The sequence below is a fragment of the Bos indicus x Bos taurus genome, chromosome 1 (assembly GCF_003369695.1).
Source record: "Bos indicus x Bos taurus breed Angus x Brahman F1 hybrid chromosome 1, Bos_hybrid_MaternalHap_v2.0, whole genome shotgun sequence".
NCBI lineage: Eukaryota > Metazoa > Chordata > Mammalia > Artiodactyla > Bovidae > Bos > Bos indicus x Bos taurus.
In genome coordinates, this window is record NC_040076.1 from 139,075,779 (window position 1) to 139,095,561 (window position 19,783).

The 19,783-nt window shown below is 46.4% G+C and overlaps 1 protein-coding gene across 1 annotated transcript in view; it reads left to right on the forward strand.

The window, feature by feature from the left end:
- The first annotated feature begins 11,766 nt into the window (after positions 1 to 11,766).
- B3GALT5 (beta-1,3-galactosyltransferase 5) overlaps positions 11,767 to 19,783 on the forward strand; it is a 42,204-nt gene continuing 34,187 nt past the window's right edge. The window contains exon 1 of the mRNA XM_027546531.1: positions 11,767 to 12,053. The gene's annotated coding sequence lies outside the window, so the exon portion shown is untranslated. The remainder of the gene's footprint in view (positions 12,054 to 19,783) is intronic.

Genomic DNA, 19,783 nt, shown 5'->3' on the forward strand with positions numbered 1-19,783 from the left:
CAGTTCTTCTGTGTATTCTTGCCACCTCTTCTTAATATCTTCTGCTTCTGTTAGGTCCATACCATTTCTGTTCTTTATCAAGCCCATCTTTGCATGAAATGTTCCCTTAGTATCTCTAATTTTCTTAAAGAGATGTCTAGTTTTTCCCATTCTGTTGTTTTCCTCTATTTCTTTGCACTGACTGCTGAAGAAGGCTTTCTTATCTCTTCTTGCTATTCTTTGGAACTCTGCATTCAGATGCTTATATCTTTCCTTTTCTCCTTTGCTTTTCGCTTCTCTTCTTTTCACAGCTATTTGTAAGGCCTATCCAGACAGTCATTTTGCTTTTTTGCATTTCTTTTCCACGGGGATGGTCTTGAACCCTGTCTCCTGTACAGTATCACGAACATCTGTCCATAGTTCATCAGGCACTCTATCTATCAGATCTAGGCCTGTAAATCTATTTCTCACTTCCACTATATAATCATAAGGGATTTTATTTAGGTCATACCTGAATGGTCTAGTGGTTTCCCCTACTTTCTTCAATTTAAGTCTGAATTTGGCAATAAGGAGTTCATGATCTGAGCCACAGTCAGCTCCCAGTCTTGTTTTTGCTGACTGTATAGAGCTTCTCCATCTTTGGCTGCAAAGAATATAATCAATCTGATTTCGGTGTTGACCATCTGGTGATGTCCATGTGTAGAGTCTTCTCTTTTGTTGTTGGAAGAGGGTGTTTGTTATGATCAGTGCATTTTCTTGCAAAACTCTATTAGTCTTTGCCCTGCTTCATTCCGTATTCCAAGGCCAAATTTGCCTGTCACTCCAGGTGTTCCTTGACTTCCTACTTTTGCATTCCAGTCCCCTATAATGAAAAGAACATCTTATTTTGGGTGTTAGTTCTAAAAGGTCTTGTAGGTCTTCATAGAACCGTTCAACTTCAGCTTCTTCAGTGTTACTGGTTGGGGCATAGACTTGGATTACTGTGATATTGAATGGTTTGCCTTGAAAACGAAAAGAGATCATTCTGTCGTTTTTGAGATTGCATCCAAGTACTGCATTTCGGACTCTTTTGTTGACCATGATGGCTACTCCATTTCTTCTGAGGGATTCCTGCCTGCAGTAGTAGATATAATGGTCATTTGAGTTAAATTCACCCATTCCAGTCTATTTTAGTTTGCTGATTCCTAGAATGTCGACATTCACTGTTGCCATCTCTTGTTTGACCACTTCCAATTTACCTTGATTCATGGACCTGACATTCCAGGTTCCTATGCAATATTGCTCTTTACAGCATCGGACCTTGCTTCTATCACCAGTCACATCCACAGCTGGGTATTCTTTTTGCTTTGGCTCCATCCCTTCATTATTTCTGGAGTTATTTCTCCACTGATCTCCAGTAGCATATTGGGCACCTACTGACCTGGGGAGTTTCTCCTTCAGTATCCTATCATTTTGCCTTTTCTTATTGTTCATGGGGTTCTCAAGGCAAGAATACTGAAGTGGTTTGCCATTCCCTTCTCCAGTGGACCACATTCTGTCAGATCTCTCCACCATGACCCGCCCATCTTGGGTTGTCCCACGGGCATGGCTTAGTTTCGTTGGGTTAGACAAGGCTGTGGTCCTAGTGTGATTAGTTTGACTAGTTTTCTGTGAGTATGGTTTCAGTGTGTCTGCCCTCTGGTGCCCTCTTGCAACACCCATCATCTTACTTGGGTTTCTCTTACCTTGGGCGTAGGGTATCTCGTCACGGCTACTCTAGCAAATCGCAGCCCCTGCTCCTTATCTTGGACGAGGGGTATCTCCTCACCGCCTCCCTTTCTGACCTTCAACGTGAGCTAGCTCCTCTAGGTCCTCCTGCGCCCCCGCAGCCACAGCTCCTTGGACGTGGGGTTGCTCCTCCCGGCCGCCGCCCCTGACCTCGGACGTGGGGTAACTCCTCTTGGCCTCTGCCCTTCGGGCATGGGGTCCTCCCGGCTTCTGCCCCTGACCTCAGACATGGGGTAGCTCCTCTCAGCCGCACTTAGTGTGCCGGTCATCGCAGCCGCCTGGATTGAGATTTAATCTTACTGCATTGTGGTCAGAAGAGATGCTTGGAATGATTTCAATTTTTTTGAATTTACAAGGCTAGATATATGGCCCAGGATCTGATCTATCCTGAAGAAGGTTCCATGTGCACTTGAGAAAAAGGTGAAATTCATTGTTTTGGGTGAAATGTCCTATAGATATCAGTTAGGTCTAACTGGTCTATTGTATCATTTAAAGTTTGTGTTTCCTTGTTAATTTTCTGTTTAGTTGATCTATCCAGAGGTGTGAATGGGGTAGTAAAGTCTCCCACTATTATTGTTATTATTATTTTCCCCTTTCATACTTGTTAGCATTTGTCTTACATATTGCGGTGCTCCTATGTTGGGTGCATATATATTTATAATTGTTATATCTTCTTCTTGGATTGATCCTTTGATCATTATGTAGTGTCCTTCTTTGACTCTTTTTATGGCCTTTGTTTTAAAGTCTATTTTATCTGATATGAGTATTGCTATTCCTGCTTTCTTTTGGCTTCTATTTGCGTGGAATATCTTTTTCCAGCCCTTCACTTTCAGTCTGTATGTGTCCCTTGTTTCAAAGTGGGTCTCTTGTAGACAACATATATAGGGGTCTTGTTTTTGTATCCATTCAGCAAGTCTTTGTCTTTTGGTTGAGGCATTCAATCCATTTACATTTAAGGTAATTATTGATAAGTATGATCCTGTTGCCATTTACTTTATTGTTTTGGGTTCAAGTTTATACACCCTTTCTGTGTTTCCTGTCTAGAGAAGATCCTTTAGCATTTGTTGGAGAGCTGGTTTGGTGGTGCTGAATTCTCTCAGCTTTTGCTTATTTGTAAAGCTTTTGATTTGAATGAGATCCTTGCTGGGTACAGTAATCTGGGCTTAGATTATTTTCTTTCATCACTTTAAGTATGTCTTACCATTCCCTTCTGGCCTGAAGAGTTTCTATTGAAAGATCAGCTGTTATCCTTATGGGAATCCCCTTGTGTGTTATTTGTTGTGTTTCCCTTGTGGCTTTTAATATTTGTTCTTTGTGTTTGACCTTTGTTAATTTGATTAATATGTGTCTTGGGGTGTTTTGCCTTTGGTTTATCCTGTTTGGGACACTCTAGGTTTTTTGGACTTGGCTGACTATTTCCTTCCCCATTTTAGGGAAGTTTTCAACTATTATCTCAAGTATTTTCTCATGGCCTTCCTTTTTGTCTTCTTCTTCTGGGACTCCTATGATTTGAATGTTGGGGCATTTAACATTGTCCCAGAGGTCTCTGAGGTTGTCCTCATTTCTTTTAATTCTTTTTTCTTTTTTCCTCTCTGTTTCATTTATTTCTACCATTCTATCTTCTACCTCACTAATCCTATCTTCTGCCTCCGTTATTCTGCTGTTGGTTCCCTCCAGAGCGTTTTTTATCTCATTTATTGCATTATTCGTTATATATTGACTCTTTTTTATTTCTTCTAGGTCCTAGTTAAACCTTTCTTGCATCTTCCCGATCTTGTTTCCAGGCTATTTATCTGTAACTCCATTTTGTTTTCAAGATTTTGGATCCTTTTCACTATCATTATTTGGAATTCTTTATCAGGTAGATTCCCTATCTCTTCCTTTTTTATTTGGTTTGGTGGTCATTTATCCTATTCTTTTACCGGCTGGGTATTTCTCTGCCTTTTCATCTTGTTTATATTGCTTTGTTTGGTGTGGCCTTTCCGTATTCTGGCAGTTTGTAGTTCCTTTTTATTGTGGAGGTTCCTTGCTGTGGGTGGGGTTGGACGTATGGCTTGTCGAGGTTTCCTGGTCAGGGAAGCTTGTGTCAGTGTTCTAGTGGGGGAGCTGTATTTCTTCTGTCTGGAGTGCAATGAAGTGTCCAGTAATGAGATTTGAAATGTCAGTGGGTTTGGTGTGACTTTGGGCAGCCTGTATATTGAAGCTCAGGGCTATGTTCCTGTGTTATTGAAGAATTTGCATGGTATGTCTTGCTCTGGAACTTTTTGGCCTTTGGGTTGTGCTTGGTTTCAGTGTGGGTATGGAGGCGTTTGATGAGCTCCTATCGGTTAATGTTCCCTGGAGTCAGGAATTCTCTGGTGTCGTCAGGATTTGGACTTAAGCCTCCTGCTTCTGGTTTTCAGTCTTATTCTTACAGTAGCCTCAAGACTTCTCCATCTATACAGCACCGATGATAAAACATCTAGGTTAATGATGAAAAGTTTCTCCACAGTGAGGGACACCCAGAGAGATACACAGAGTTACATGGAGAAGAGAAGAGGGAGGAGGGAGATAGAGGTGACCAGGAGGAGAAGAGGGGGAATCAAAGGGGAGAGAGCAATCTAGCCAGTAATCACTTCCCTGTGTGCTCTCCACCATCTGGATCCCTCAGAGATGTTCACGGAGTTACACAGAGAGGAAAAGAGGGAGGAAGGAACCAGAGGTGGCAGGAGGATAAAAGGGGGAATCAAAAGGAGAGAGAGAGATCCAGCCGGTAATCAGTTCCCTAGGTTTTCTCCACAACCTGGAACACACAAAGAGATTCACAGAGTTGGGTAGAGAAGAGAAAGGGGAGGGAGGAGATAGAGGTGACCTGGTGGAGAAAAAGGAGACTCCAAAGGGGGAGAGAGCAGTCAAGCCAGTGATCTCGCTCCCAAGTAAAAATGGGTACTGAAGACTGGGTTCTTAAAGGTACAAAATTGATAAAAAATACCAAAAAGCAAAGATTACAAATCTAGCATAGAGGTTAGATTCTCAAAAATACAGTATTAAAGGAAAAAACAAAGTCACAAAAATTATTTTATATATATATATATATATATATATATGAAGTTTGCTTTAAAAATTGGGTCTTTTTTTTTTTTGCAAAGTAATGGTAGGTTATAAGAATAAAAATTAAAGGAGTAATAGAGGACTTAAAAATAAAAAATTTTTTTAAATTAAAAAAATGATAATAGAAAAAATATATCTAGGACTTTCTCTGGAGTTTTTGTGGACAGTGTGGGGTCAGTTCATTTTCAGATAGTTCCTTGATCTGGCTTACACTTCTCAAGATCTATAGGCCCCTTCCTATGTAGTCAGTGCTAACTGCAGAGTTTTAATCCTTTGCACCTGTCACTTCCAAAGCGGTTCCCTCTGTTTATTTTAGCTTCTTCTGTTTGCTGGCCTCTTCAGTGTCTAATTTCCACCCTGGCACAAGGGGGTGGTGGTGGTCACTTTTTTAGGCTCACTTGTTCAGTCATGCTATGGGGATGGAGGAACACTGCAAACAAATATCACTGGCATGTGTGGGGAGTGCTCCCAGTGTCTCGGCGACACTGGGTTTGCCCCTGCTCACGGCGTGTGTGCTTTCCCAGTCAGCACTGCTCAGGCTCTAGGTTGCTCTGGCGGGAACTGTCTGAGGCTGGCCCTGGGTTGTATGCACTTCCCAGGTCTAAGCCACTCAAGTTCAGGTACTAGGGTACTCCACAAAGGCACAGACTCAGTTGGGCCTGAGTTTTGTGCCCTTCCCAGGTCCGAGCAGCTCAGGTGACAAGGTGCTTGGCGAGCGTGGTCACTGCGACTTATTGCCTCCCCCGTCCCTGCTGCCCGGTTTTCTGGCTGTATAACCAGCGCACCTTCTCAGGTGTGCTGTTTGTCTCTCCTGGGGAGCTGATCTCTGGCTGCAACCCTCCTGGCAGATGTTGACGGTTCAGAATCCCAAGGAGTCTTGGTTAGCAATGAAGCCTGCTTGCAGTTTGGTAGATCATGCCTCTCTGGGGCTGCGATTGCCCCTTCCAGCTCTGGCTGCCCTCGCCTGCCTGTCTCTGGTGGGGGATGGGCCAGTCTGTAGCTGGCTAGCTCTGCTCAGTCCTTTGTTCTGTGAGCGGGCCTGGCAGTGTCTTCAGTTCAGTCGCTCAGTCGTGTCCGACTCTTTGCGATCCCATGAATCGCAGCATGCCAGGCCTCCCTGTCCATCACAAACTCCCAGAGTTCACTCAGACTCACGTCCATCGAGTCAGTGAGGCAATCCAGCCATCTCATCCTCTGTAGTCCCCTTCTCCTCCTGCCCCCAATCCCTCCCAGCATCAGAGTATTTTCCAATGAGTCAACTCTTCGCATGAGGTGGGCAAAGTACTGGAGTTTCAGCTTTAGCATCATTCCTTCCAAAGAAATCCCAGGGCTGATCTCCTTCAGAATGGACTGGTTGGATCTCCTTGCAGTCCAAGGGACTCTCAAGAGTCTTCTCCAACACCACAGTTCAAAAGTATCAATTCTTCAGCACTCAGCTTTCTTCACAGTCCAACTCTCATATCCATACATGACTACTGGAGAAACCATAGCCATGACTAACTGGCCCTTTGTTGGCAAAGTAATGTCTCTGCTTTTGAATATGCTATCTAGGTTGGTCATAACTTTTCTTCCAAGGAGTAAGCGTCTTTTAATTTCGTGGCTGCAGTCACCATCTGCAGTGATTTTGGAGCCCCCTAAAAATAAATTCTGACACTGTTTCCACTGTTTTCCCATTTATTTCCCATGAAGTGATGGGACAAGATGCCATGGGTTAGGGCTTTTGGCAGGATAGCTATCCCACAGTCTGAGTTGCTATCTCAAGCTAGTTCACTCAGATTGCCCTCGCGGCATTCAGACCTTTACCCTAAGCAATGCAGCCCACCCCTCCCTGTCCAACCCCTGCTTGCTAGTGGCGGATGCAAGCGTCTCCACTGCTTCTCTGCTGGGAGTTGCCTTTAGGCACATAATCTGTGGGTTTTAATTATTTATTTATTTTTCCTCCCGGTTATGTTGCCCTCTGAGGTTCCAAGGCTCACCACAGACTCACAGGTGAGAGTGTTTCCTGGTGTTTGGAAACTTCTCTCTTTTTTAAGACTCCCTTCCCAGGATGGATCTCTGTCCCTACCTCTTTTCCTCCCTTTTTATCTTTTATATTTTGTCCTACCTCCTTTTGAAGACAATGGGCTGCCTTTCTGGGTGCCTGATGTCCTCTGCCAGCATTCAGAAGTTGTTTTGTGGAATTTGCTCAGTGTTCAAATGTTCTTTCGTTGAATTTGTGGGGGAGAAAGTGGTCTCCCCGTCCTATTCCTCCGCCATCTTAGGACCGCTTCCCTCCTGGTTAGGTTTAGATGTTCCAGCATTCACTGGAGATGTCCAGGGGAGCATGTCCCTGTGTGAATGATGTGCACTATGTTGAGAAGTCAGTATGGTCAGAAGTTAGCATACAGCATGAAAGTAAGTGTTAATTGTTCTGTCCTGCCTGACTCTTTGCAACCCTATGGACTATTACCCACCAGGTTCCTCTGTCCATGGGGATTCTCCAGGCAAGAATACTGGGGTGGGTAGCCATTCCCTTCTCCAGGGGATCTTCCCGACCCAGGGATCGAACCCCAGTCTCTTGCATTGCAGGCAGATTCTTCACCGTCTAAGCCACCATGGTAGCCCAGTATACAGCATAATAATGCGTACTATGCAGAGAAGTTAGAGCTGACTCTCAACAGCTGAAAGTCCAAGGGGTCATTTTTTAAGAGTTCTTGGGTTTCTTATGTGTCATAAAACTTCATTGTTCTGGAATAATCCCCTCAATAAAATACTTACATGAAAGTACAAAATACAGAATATACTGATGCAGGTTTATATACACTCTGGCCATGCCCTGAGGGCTGAAGCACTCTATTTTTTCTGAGGTGGCTGGGGTCATCCAAACTCAGCCCTCCTCCCTAACCTGACCTAGCTAACTCTAACCCTCTCTAGCTGAAAGATTGTCTCTGTGGTGCCCCTCAGAGCGTGAAGCTCTTTATTATTTGGGAAGGTGTGGTCCTATCTATTTATAGGAATGAGCAGCCACACTTATTCCAATCTGTAGGGCCATAGCTTTGTCTTCTTAGGACCACATGGGCCAACCTGGCTCTAGCCAGAATCTCCTCACTATCTCTTGTATTGGCAGGTGGGTTCTTTACCACTAGTTCCACCTGGGGAGCCAACATACACCAAACTCTGAGCTAATTTCAGCCACTTTCTCTGAGCTCAGAATATCAGTTCCCAAACCCTTCACCTTGGTCCATGAGAACCTTATTTAAGGCTTCAGGAAACTGCTGATGGCCTGAAAAACCTCACTGGCTCAGTCATTCTAATTGGTAGTGAATTCCCTGGGAGCACCATTTTTCAAGCTTCAAAGAACTTCTAATCAGCTCTCTAATTTGCATGAGGGCCCAGGGACCATCCCACGGATGCTGGTTCCACCAGCTTCTTGAACTAGATGTGCAGGACTCCTTGCTGGCAGCTCTTCTCTAACACAAATGAGAAGTAGGCAACACACCCACCTCCTGTGATCACCAATGAAGGGAAGGATCTTTCCATGCCTCCCACAACACCTGAGACCCAACCTAACAGCATAAGGGGAGTTTTCTCCATCACTCCAGCCCCTCTGCACTCTCTGCCCTTGGTCCCTCCTCCCACCTGTCTATCCAGCAAGTATGGTTCAAGCATCCACTCTGTGCCAGGGTGAACTTGTGCTGGGGATGTGCTGGCCTGCCCTGAAGTCCCTGAGGTTCTGGAAGGGGAGACAAGCACACACAAGGGAGCAGATGGTCTTGGCAGTGCCAAGGGGCAGAAGGGTAGAGTCATGTGATAGGGAGTGATGAAGGTGGAGCATGTGGGCACTAGTGGTGTTCAGGGGAGGCCTGTCTGGTAGGTGGTACCCAAGTAGGATCTGAGTAAAGCCCGGGAGAGTCCCAGGGATATCTGGAGGAGGAACATTCCAGACAGAGGGAAGAGGAGGGGCCCAGACCCTGCCGTGGGAGTGAGCTTGACCTGATCAAGAGACACAGGAAGTCGACTTTGGCCAGAGTCCCCACTCTACATGTAGTGAAGCCTTCCAGTCTAAGAAACGGCCCTTTTCCATGGGGCCATCACTGATAAACGTCTTCTGTAGGATCTGTGGGGTGCTGGGTTCCCTACCTTCCTATTAGAGCAGTGCTTTGCAATTAGGGGCAACTTTGCTTCCTTTGGGACATGAACCAGTGTCTGGAGACAGGTGTGTGTGTGTGTGTGTGTGTGTGTGTGTATTCGCACACACACCAGCATGCCTGGCAATGCCTGGCATCTAGTGGGGAGAGGCCAGGTTTCCTGCTAAATACCCCACAACACACAGGATGGTCCCCACAGCAGAGTTCTCTGAGCCAAAGTGTCCACTGCGCCGGGGTTGGGCGCTCTGGTTTGGGTCCGGATGGCCTGGGACTGGCAGTCACGTCCCTGGTGCAGAGAGGAGTGGAGGCGGGGGTGGGGGGTGGACACAGTGCCAGAGATGCCTCTGCTTCAGCGAAACCCTTTCTTCAAGTGGAGCGTAGTGCACTGCACTTACGGCGGGGTGGGGGAAGGGCGGAGGGGGAATCCACCCCAGGGTGACAGGCACAGCAGCCAGAATCCCCCACCTTCCCCCCACCCCCCTCGCCCCTCCTGGAGCTCAGCAAACACCAGCTAGCGTCAGGGCCTCAGCCAGGGGGAACTGGGATCCATCCAGAAGGTGGTGCTTCCCCTTTCCGGACAGGTGTGTCCAATGCTACGCGATTTGTGTACACAGACCACAGTCACCACGTGGTAGTGCTGAGCCACCGAGAGGCAAATTCCAGTCTCAGCCTTCGCTCTGCTTTTTCAGCATTCTCATCTCAGGGGAACACTGGCCTCCACCCCGGGTTCCATGTCCCCAGGCCCTTTTCTCTAGGTCCTGGACTTTCCTTGCTCCGCCGCACACCCCCTCCCCACGCCCTCAAGATTAAAATACATCTGCTCCATGTCACGGTCCCTCGGGATACCAGAAGCGAAGCCCTGAGCCCACGGAGCTGAGGTGTCTGTGACTTGGTACCCACGTTCAGAAAAAGGAGCGCGAGATTGGGAGGGACTTGGCTGAGGAAGCGAGAAAGAGAGAGAGAGAGAGGGAGGAGAGGGGTCCCTGGGGAGACCAGGCTTCACCTCGCTCACCCGTTACGCTCTGCCCGCCCCACCTAACCGCTGTGGAGCCTGCGTCCGCCTGGTCTTGCGGGATGAAAAGCGCTCAGCTGTGAGGCAGTTTGGTTACCCCAGGGAACAAGCGGTATCCACCGAGGGCTGTGCAGGAGCGCGGGGGAGGCGGGTAATCGCATCACCCTGACACTAGTGCTGACTCTCATCTGATCAGCCTCTTCCCCGGGGGTCCGCCTGCCACCCACAGCTCCGCCCACTGGATCCCGGGAGCCACTTCCTTTCTCTGCAAGCCCGCAACAGCGGTTCCGCGCATCTTAGGCTTTGCCGCTGCAGCTCACTAAGTATTCGGGGGTCTTCTTCCTCCCTTCCCCCCACGAGAGCTCACTTCATCTTTGCGCCAGAACGATCACGATAACCGTGGCGAAATAAGGCCTGACAGTCTTCCGGGGTTATGGCAGATACGAGCTTAAGGAAGAGCAGTCAGTTCATTTGGCCTGCTGTAGGGCCTGAGCATTGGGAATTAGAAAACTTTCCCACGCAATTTTACTGTGAGGCCAGGGTTGACAACCCCTGAATTGGATGATCATGGACAAGTCCCCCGTTCTTAAAAAAAACAAACAAACAAACAAAAAAAGCGAAAGCAGCTCAGTCTTGTCCGACTCTTTGCGACCCCATGGACTATACAGTCCATGGAATTCTCCAGGCCAGAATACTGAGTGGGTAGCCTTTCCCTTCTCCAGAGAATCTTCCCAACCCAGGGATCGAACCCACGTCTCCTGCATTGTAGGTGGATTCTTTACCAGCTGAGCCTCAAGGGAACATACATGTATATTTTTGTACATGAATATCTGTCTGTCTATATTTTCTCTGCCAGAGACAGCTGGGGTCCCCTAGGCACCTTCTCATTCATCTGATCCCTTTCGCGCTCCCCATAGACTGTAGCCTGCCAGACTCCTCTCTCCATGGGATTCTCCAGGCAATGATATTGGAGTGGGTTGCCATGCCCTTCTCCAGCGGATTTTCCTGACCCAGGGATTGAACCTGCAGCTCCTGCATTGGCAGGTGGACTCTTTACCACTGAGCCACCTGGGAAGCCCACATGAGTATCTATCTGTCTATATTTTCCCTGTCAGAGAGAGCTGGGGTCTCCCAGGCACCTTCTCATCCATCTGACCCCCTTCACGCTTCCTAACTTCCCAGCGCCTCAGTTTCCTCATCTGTTAAGTGGGAACAGTGCCTACTTCACTCGGCGGTCCTAAGGATTAAACAGCCCCCGTAACTTGTCCTTCTGTTATCTGACCTCGAATCTGCCCATCACCAAACGGCTCTGAAAATGGCATCTCTTTTCTGAAAGAGCGGAGGCCCTCCTTGAGGCATCTGGGGTTTGGGGAAGCGCGGGACCGCGGGGCCTTCCCGCACAGAGGGTGTTTTGGTTTTTTCGAAGTTAACTTCGGGACCGTTTCCATGGTGGGCAGGGAGAGAAACTCAAGGCTCCCCTCTCCCCTCAAGGTATGTGTGTGTGGGGGGGGGGGAGGGGGCGGGGGGGGGGTTCTGCTGGAGAAGGAAATGGCAACCCGCTTCAGTATTCTTGCCTGGGAAATCCCATGGACAGAGGAGCCTGGCGGGCTACAGTCCCTGGGCTCCCAAAGAGTTGGACACGACTGAGCGACTAAACAATAACAACAACAACAGCAACGGGAATTTGAACAAACTCCACCGCCCTGAATGTCCGGTGCTGCGCGAAAGATGCTCTTCCGCTGGGGGGCCACCAAAGCGGAACAGCGCAGACGGTGCCTGCCGCCTCCCCTGGCGCTGGGCGTCGGGGTCAAGTCACCTCCCGGAGCCCCGCGCGGGGCACTGGTGGGGACTCGGGGGGCCCAGCCATCCCCAGCAGCAGCGCCCCGAGTCCCCGCCCGCCTGCCGGCTCCTCACCTATCAGATTTCCTGTGCGCACCGCGCGCCGCTCCTCCCACCTCCTAAAGGCCAGCGCAAGGGACCGCCGCGCTCCGTCAGGACCCAGCTACTCAAGGGACGGCGCAATGCGGCTCTGAGCTCGGGCATCGGTACGGCCCCGCGCAGGGAGTGCGGGGCGCGCGGTGAGGCCCGGCGGAGCGGCGTGTGGCGCGGGCGGTGCGCGGGCGCGAGACATGCAGCCCCTGGGGACCTGGAGGCGGGGGCGCGGGCCCGGTGCACTTCTGAGGCTCACCTAGCCTACTAGGGGCTTGACTTCTCTCTTTCTGCTTTGTAAATTAAGGAAATGGTTACAAGACCAGATTTGACCAAACTTGGTCTGTAACAGTGTACTCATTTTAAAAAAATCTACCCCCCCTTTTTTTTTTCTGGTTGTTGTTGTTTTGTTGTTGAGAAGTTCTAACCTATTAGCAGATTTCTGTTATACAACATAGTGTTATCAACTGTCTTCATCCCCGGTGGTTCAGACGGTAATCTGCCTGCAGTGTAGGAGACCCAGGTTTAATCCCTGGGTCCGGCAGATCCCCTGGAGAAGGAAATGGCAACCCACTCCAGTATTCTTGCCTGGAGAATTCCACGACAGAGGAACCTGGTTGGCTACAGTCCATGGGGTCGCTATTGCCGCCTTGCTATAAACATTAGGTTGCCAGAAACACTAGTTCCTTCACCGCTCTAGCTCCTGGCAACCATTCTTCTACTGTTTCTATGATTTCCACTTTGTTTTTTAAAAATTAAGATTCCACATATAAGTGATACCAGGTAATATTGGCAGCGCTTGTCTTTCTGTGGCTAACTTCACTTAGCATAATGCCCTCTTGGGTCATCCATGGTGTTACAGAGGGCAGGATTTTTTCCCCCTTTTTTAAGGCTGACAGCATGGAATGTCTGTATATCTTTATCTATATCCATATATACACATAAATATAGCATTTCCTTTATCTGTTTGCCTGTCCACACTAAGATTGTGTCTGTACCTTGGCTCTTGTGAATAATGCTGCAGTGAGCACTGGAGTACAGTTAGATCTTTGAGATGATGTTTTCGTTTCCTTTAGGTTTTATTCTCAGAGATGGAATTGCTGGATCCTATGGTAGTTCTGATTTCTTAAGGAACCTCCACACTGTTTTCCACAGTGGCTGCACCAGTTTGCATTTCCATGAACAGTACACGTGTTCTATTACTTTTTTCTCCACATGCTCGAGGACATTGTTATCTCTTGTTCTTTTGATAATAAGCATCCTAACAGGTGTGAGGTGATGGCTCCATTGTGGTTCTGATTTGCATTGCCCTGATGATTACAGTTTTTGAGCACATTTTCACATACCTGTTGGCCATAAGTATGTCCTCTTGGGAAGAAAGATTCCTTGCCTTTTGCCCATGTTTAAATTGGATGCTTTGTTTATTTCTTGTTATTGATAACTAGAGGAGGAAATGGCAACCCACTCCAGTATTCCTGCCTGCAGAGTCCCATGGACAGAGGAGCCTGGTGGGCTACAGTGCATGGGATTGCAAAGAGTCGGATAGGACTGAGAGACTGAGCATGCATGCATGCTATTGGTAACAATGTATTGATTTCTGAAGAGTTATCCCTACTTTCATTACATGCCCAGGAAGTTGGGTTACTGACTGGACATAGTGCAAGCAGAAGACTAGGGAATTAACACTGAATAGAAAGTCTCACAGTTAAAATGAATAAGCCAATCTAAGAAAAAAAAAATCAATTCCTTAGCACTGGGCCCAGACAGCTCCTGCAGAACGTGGGCGTTGTGGGGGTGCTGACAGGCAGGCGATGTGGTGAAAAGACATCTTTTCACTGAGTGCCAGTAGGGTTTTGATTTTGAGTCTCTTTAGCTCATTCCTAAATACCTTACAATTTTATAATCAACATTTTAGTAATATCTCTGCCAGTCGTGTGTGTGTGTGTGTGTGTGTGTGTGTGTGTGTGCACGCGTTATGCATGGTAAATAGTGCGCCTAACTTTTTAAGGAATCCTGTTTCTGTTTCACTTTCTTTGTTTGTTTTGGTATCTGACCTGTTGGGGATAAATACAGCTTCCAAAACCCTTTCCAAATCACCAGTAATCAGATATTGTGAAGTTATTTTTTGCTTTCTCTTTATATTAGCATGACAAACTTAAAAAAAAATCCTCGTTATGTATTTGCCTTTTGTAAATAATTAGTAGTACCTCCCATTCCCTTGTGTCCCTCATTTACTGTTTCTGCCCCTGCACTTTGACTTGGAGGAGTAGAATTTAATGAAGATAGAGATCTGAGGAGAGTGTCATATTCTAGTGAGCACTAGTGGTGGGGCACGGCTACTGTGTAGAGTATCTTATAGACAGGAAATTCGGCTACTGTGTAGAGTATCTTATATACAGGAAATTCCTAGAGTCACATTTGTGGTTAAATGCATGCTGCTTCTGACCATCCTTACATGTAACAGAAGATTTCAGTTAAGTTACATAGTGTGGTAGATGGCCATCTTCTATGGTGTTTCCTCCTCTTTTTTTGTAAACTGATGGGTTTTTATTTTTGCTTTTTAGTTAATTATCTATTTATTTTTGGCTCTGCTGGGTCTTTGTTTCTGTGGGTTTCTGTTTTGCTTTCTCTAGTTATGGCAAGGACTACTCTTCTCTGTGGTGTGCAGGCTTCTCGTTGCTGTGGCTTCTCTTGTTTCGGAGCATGGATTCTAGGCACAAAGTAGTTGAAGGCTCTAGAGCACAGCTGAGTTATTAGTATACTGCTGTACAGGCTTAGCTGGGGCATGTGGGATCGTCCCTGACCAGGGATCAAACCTGTGTCTCCTGTACTGACAGGTGACCACCCAGCCACCAGGGAAGCCCTGGTATTTCTTCTTAAACAGCTACATGTAAGAGGCAAATTGTTTCCAAGAGAGAGCATTTTGTATTTTCCTTTAAGTGAAATAAGTCAGACAAGGCAAATACTGTATGATCTTATGTGTGGAATCTAAAACTAACAAGAGAAAACCTCTCCAAAACTGAACCCAGAGATATAGAGAACAGATGGCAGTTATCAGAGGCTGCGAGAGTAGGGGGTGGAGGTGGGTTGGGGGGCATTGCCCTAATGGTGCGGGAGTGAGTGATGAGAATGAAGACAGAACATGAAAGCTAGTGCCATGGGTCGGAGACCTGCAACCTCTATTGGACTGAGGTTCAGAGTCCACTTGGAGTCCAGCTTTATTCCTAACTGCAGACTACAAGACTTTCTTTGATCTTATCTTTCTCCAAACACTACACTGACGTGGTCCAGATCTCCTTGTTTTCACCCGAGGCCATTCCCTCCTGGGCTAGTCTTGAGAACAGTCAGCAAGTGTGTAGGCAGTGTTCATGCCTGGTGTTGAACCGGTGTTCCGAGGTTCCGAGGTCCATTCATGATCTCAATCATAATCCTTTCTGGGTCTGCCCTTGGGGTTTGTAACAAGGCAGTTATTCTAAGAAAAGCATAAAAGATAATCACTAACACAGTTGATTAATATACACTGTTTTTGCAGGTGCTATTTCTATGGAATTTCTCAAGGTTGTGAAAGCACATTATTAGGAATTCCCACTACCAGGGTAGGGGGGTGTTAGGCAGAATGAGTGAAGACGCTCAAAAGTTACAAACTTATAAAAGAAATATGTCCTGAGAATGTTATCAATACATGGGGAAAAATAAATCTCTCTCTCAAATCTTCCTTTTAAGGAATGGATGCATAATCTATTAAGATCTCTTTTCTATGTCTTTTCATTTTTTCTTTCTCTTCTCAAGTCAGTTCATCTTAAATAGTTCCTTTGTTAGGTAAAATTAAGCTCTGATATGTGCAAAGAGGATTTCAATATGAGGTCCATTGACATATAACTCCTATAAATGCAAGTTGAGTATAAAAATATTTCACTAAATCGTTACCTTAAAAAATTGAGAAGTACAATGCTGTCTTTGGAAAGAGTCTTCCACACACGGGCACCCTTTCTTCTGTAGGATTCCTCAGTTGGTGTTTTGAATAAACAAGGATCACAATTAATGTCTGATTTTCTGAGAGGCTGCATGCCTGTCCCAGTCTTCCTTGCAGGGGTGACAGACTCATCCTTTCATGAACGGACCAGTGTGCAGCCCTCCTTCCTCAGTCCTGCTTGCTCATCTGCAGGCAGTGGACAAGTGCAGACTTAGGTCAGTTCAGTTCAGTTGCTCAGTCGTGTCCGACTCTTTGCGACCCCATGAGTTGCAGCACGCCAGGCCTCCCTGTCCATCACCAACTCCTGGAGTTCACCCAAGCTCTTGTCCCATTGAGTCGGTGATGCCATCCAGCTATCTCATCCTCTGTCGTCCCCTTCTTCTGCTGCCCTCAATCCCTCCCAGCATCAGAGTCTTTTCCAGTGAGTTAACTCTTTGCATGAGGTGGCCAAAGTATTGGAGTTTCAGCTTTAGCATCAGTCCTGAAAGTGAAAGAGGAGAGTGAAAAAGTTGGCTTAAAGCTCAACATTCAGAAAACTAAGATCATGGCATCTGGTCCCATCACTTCATGGGAAATAAATGAGACTTAGGTCAGTTCGGACCAATTCTGGAAGGGAGTTGGGGGCTCCACTGCCGCCTACCTGGGCATGGATTTGGACTTGGACTTCAAGCCAGGCGCTGGTGTCCCAGGAGAGTCCTTTGTTTCTCAGGATGCTTGTCTATTTTGACCCAGCTTCCAATCAAATTTTCATTTGGTTCTCTGCCAGAAGGTAGATCCTTGTTGCGGATCCAGGTTCCAATGGTCTTGAAACTCGGCTTGACCCTGGTCAGCCTCTCTCCCCAGATGCCTGGGAGGCTGCCTAAGATGAACCCGGAGACTTTGAACTACCTCATTCTGTGCTCTCTGAATATAACTGTCAACACCAGTCAGCCACTCACTGACTTTGTTGGGTAGAGGCCTTGTTTGATCTACTGCCACCCTGCCCCCAACTGATGCTCTTGGGTGATCCCAGCTTTGTAACCTCCTGTGCTGTTCTGTTGACCTCCTCTGCTGCTGCTCCTCACCTCCAGGAAAACCCTCTGAATGGGTAGGGGTTTCTTCCAGCCCTCTTAATTCCAGACTCTTCTCCTTTGCCCTTGGCCTGAGCTTGCTTCTGTGACTGGCCTCTTGTGGGTTTTGACAAGACCTCACTTATTAAGGGACTGAACCTGTGTCTGAAGAGGCAAGGGATGGTAAGGTGGCTTCTAGACATTTTGACAACAAGTGTGATCTTCCTTGAAAACTGGATTAGGAGGTATGGGTATTGTGGAATGAGATGCACTTGGAAGAAGGTATCAACCAGAATTTTTATATCTAATTTTGAGTGGTTTCCCATAGTCCCAATAGAAGAAACAGAGTGAGAAGTGGAGTGGGACCACGCTGGGTAAAGGAAGCAGCTGGCCATTTATTCACGCATTCGTGGAGAGATAAAAATTATGGATGCTGGACCCAGATGCCCGAGTTCACATCCCAGCTGTGTCAGGTACTTGTTTGGTGATCTTGGGCAAGTTACTTCATTTCTTCCTGCCTCACTTTCCTCAGTAAAGAATCTGCCTGCAATGCAGGAGACCTGGGTTCCATCCCTGGGTTGGGAAGATCCCCTGGAGAAGGGAGTAGCTACCCACTCCAGTATTCTTGCCTGGAGAATATCTTGGACAGAGTAGTCTGGCAGGCTATAGTCCATGGGGTCACAAAGAATTGGACACGCCTGAGCAATTAACACTTTCACTTTACTCTAATGAGATGGGAGAAAATAATGGTATTTATTTCCTTGGGGGATAGTTTTGAGATTAATGGTTTCATAGGTGTAAAGTTTTACAGTAGTGCCATTATGTAATACATGTTACAGAAGTTACAGCTATTAATGATATTTGCCTTTTATGTGCCAATCCTTTAGCCATGTTGTATACAGTTGCTGCAGGTCAAGGATGAGAAATAAAAATAAAGTAACAAAGTTAGTTTTCTTTTATTAAATTAAAAAAAAAAGCAATTGTCTCCCAAATGTGCCCAAACTATTTTGAGCAGTAGTAGAATTGCTGGACACTCCAGTACTCTTGCCTGGAAAATCCCATGGACGGAGGAGCCTGGTAGGTTCCTGGTAGGTTCTCGACCATGAGGTCGAGAAGAGTCGGACAAGACTCAGCAACTTCACTTTCACTTTTCACTTTCATGCATTGGAGAAGGAAATGGCAACCCACTCCAGTGTTCTTGCCTGGAGAATCCCAGGGACGGGGGAGCCTGGTGGGCTGCCGTCTATGGGGTCACACAGAGTTGGACATGACTGAAGTGACTTAGCAGCAGAATTGCTGGAATAAAATAACTAATGTCAGGGCTGTAGTATTTAATTTGATGTCTCAGTTTTGGTCTCTAAACCCTTTCATTTAACTTCTGACTCTCTGTAATTATTTCAAGCCATTCCTGGGCATTACTATTTAAGTTTTCAACTCTTTCTATGCTATTTCTCACCATTTCTAATTTATTTATTAGTTTTGTAGAGGTGTTTTGCTCTCAGGATGTTTCCTGAATTCTGTAGTTTCCCTTTGTAATCTCCTTTCTTTGCCTTGTCCTCTCATGTTTTCTTTCTTGTTTTGCTGATTTTATGTTCTTAATTTTTCATAGTGGATCATTTATTGGAAGAACTTTTTTTTCTTTTTGTAACTTAGAGTGTGGTCAACACTTTTAAAGCCTGAAGTGAGTGATAGGACACAGATAGCTTAATTTTAAAAAATGTTTTGGCCACACCTTGAGTCATACAGGGTCTTAGTTCCTTGACCAGGGATTGAACCCATGCCCCCTGCATTGAGAGTACAGAGTCTTAACCACTGGACCAGGGATGTTCCACAGACAGCTTTAAAAGAGTTAAGAAATACTAATCACTCCAGTTTCTAATGAAATATTACAAATTAGGTTCAAGGCAAAAAATGCGTGATCTAGAGACGGAATCAAGGGTGGAGAAATAGCCACCCAGAGGTACTTCTCTTGTGTTGGCTATCACCAGCACCTGTATGAGAACTTCTCACCCATTTCTGGGAGGATATTTCCTTCCAGGCTGGCTTCTGCACTTGGTTTTCCTTCTTTACTTTTGTCATAGTTGTGTGTATTTGCTCTGCCATTTCTTTTTATGTCAAGTATATTTAAGAAGGGCAGCTTCAGCTGTACCTTCCAACTTAATTTGAGTGACTTGTCCTTGATGGCTTCTGTCCTTGTGCGAGAAGTGTTTTCTTTCTGAGCTTCAGTTTGCATCTGGACATCATGCTTTATCCGCTTTTCTGTTGCCTGAGGAGATCAAGGAGGAGAAAGTATAGCTGGTTGTTGTTGAGGCACTAAGTCATGTCCGACTCTTTGTGACCCCATGGACTGAAGCATGCCAGGCTTCCCTGTCCTTCACTACCTCCCAGAGTTTGCTCAAGTTCATGTCCATTGAGTTGGTGATGTTACTAACCATCTCATCCTCTGCGACTCCCTTCTCCTTTGGCCTTCAACCTTTCCCAGCTTAGGGGTTTTTTCCAATGAGTTGGCTGTTCACATCAGGTGACCAAAGTGTTGGAGCTTTAGCTTCAGCATCAGTCCCTCCAATGAATATTCAGTGCTGATTTTCTTTAGGATTGACTGGTTTGATCTTGCAGTCCAAGGGACTCTGAAGAGTCTTCTCCAGTACCATCATTCAAAAGCATCAATTCCTTGGCACTCAGCCTTCTTTATGGTCCAACTCTCAATTCCATACGTGACTACTGGAAAAGCCATAGCTTTGACTATACGGACCTTTGTCAGCAAATGATGTCTTTGCTTTTTAATATGCTGTCTAGGTTTCTCATGGCTTTCTTTCCAAAAGGCAAGCATCGTCTAATTTCATGTTTATAGTCACCA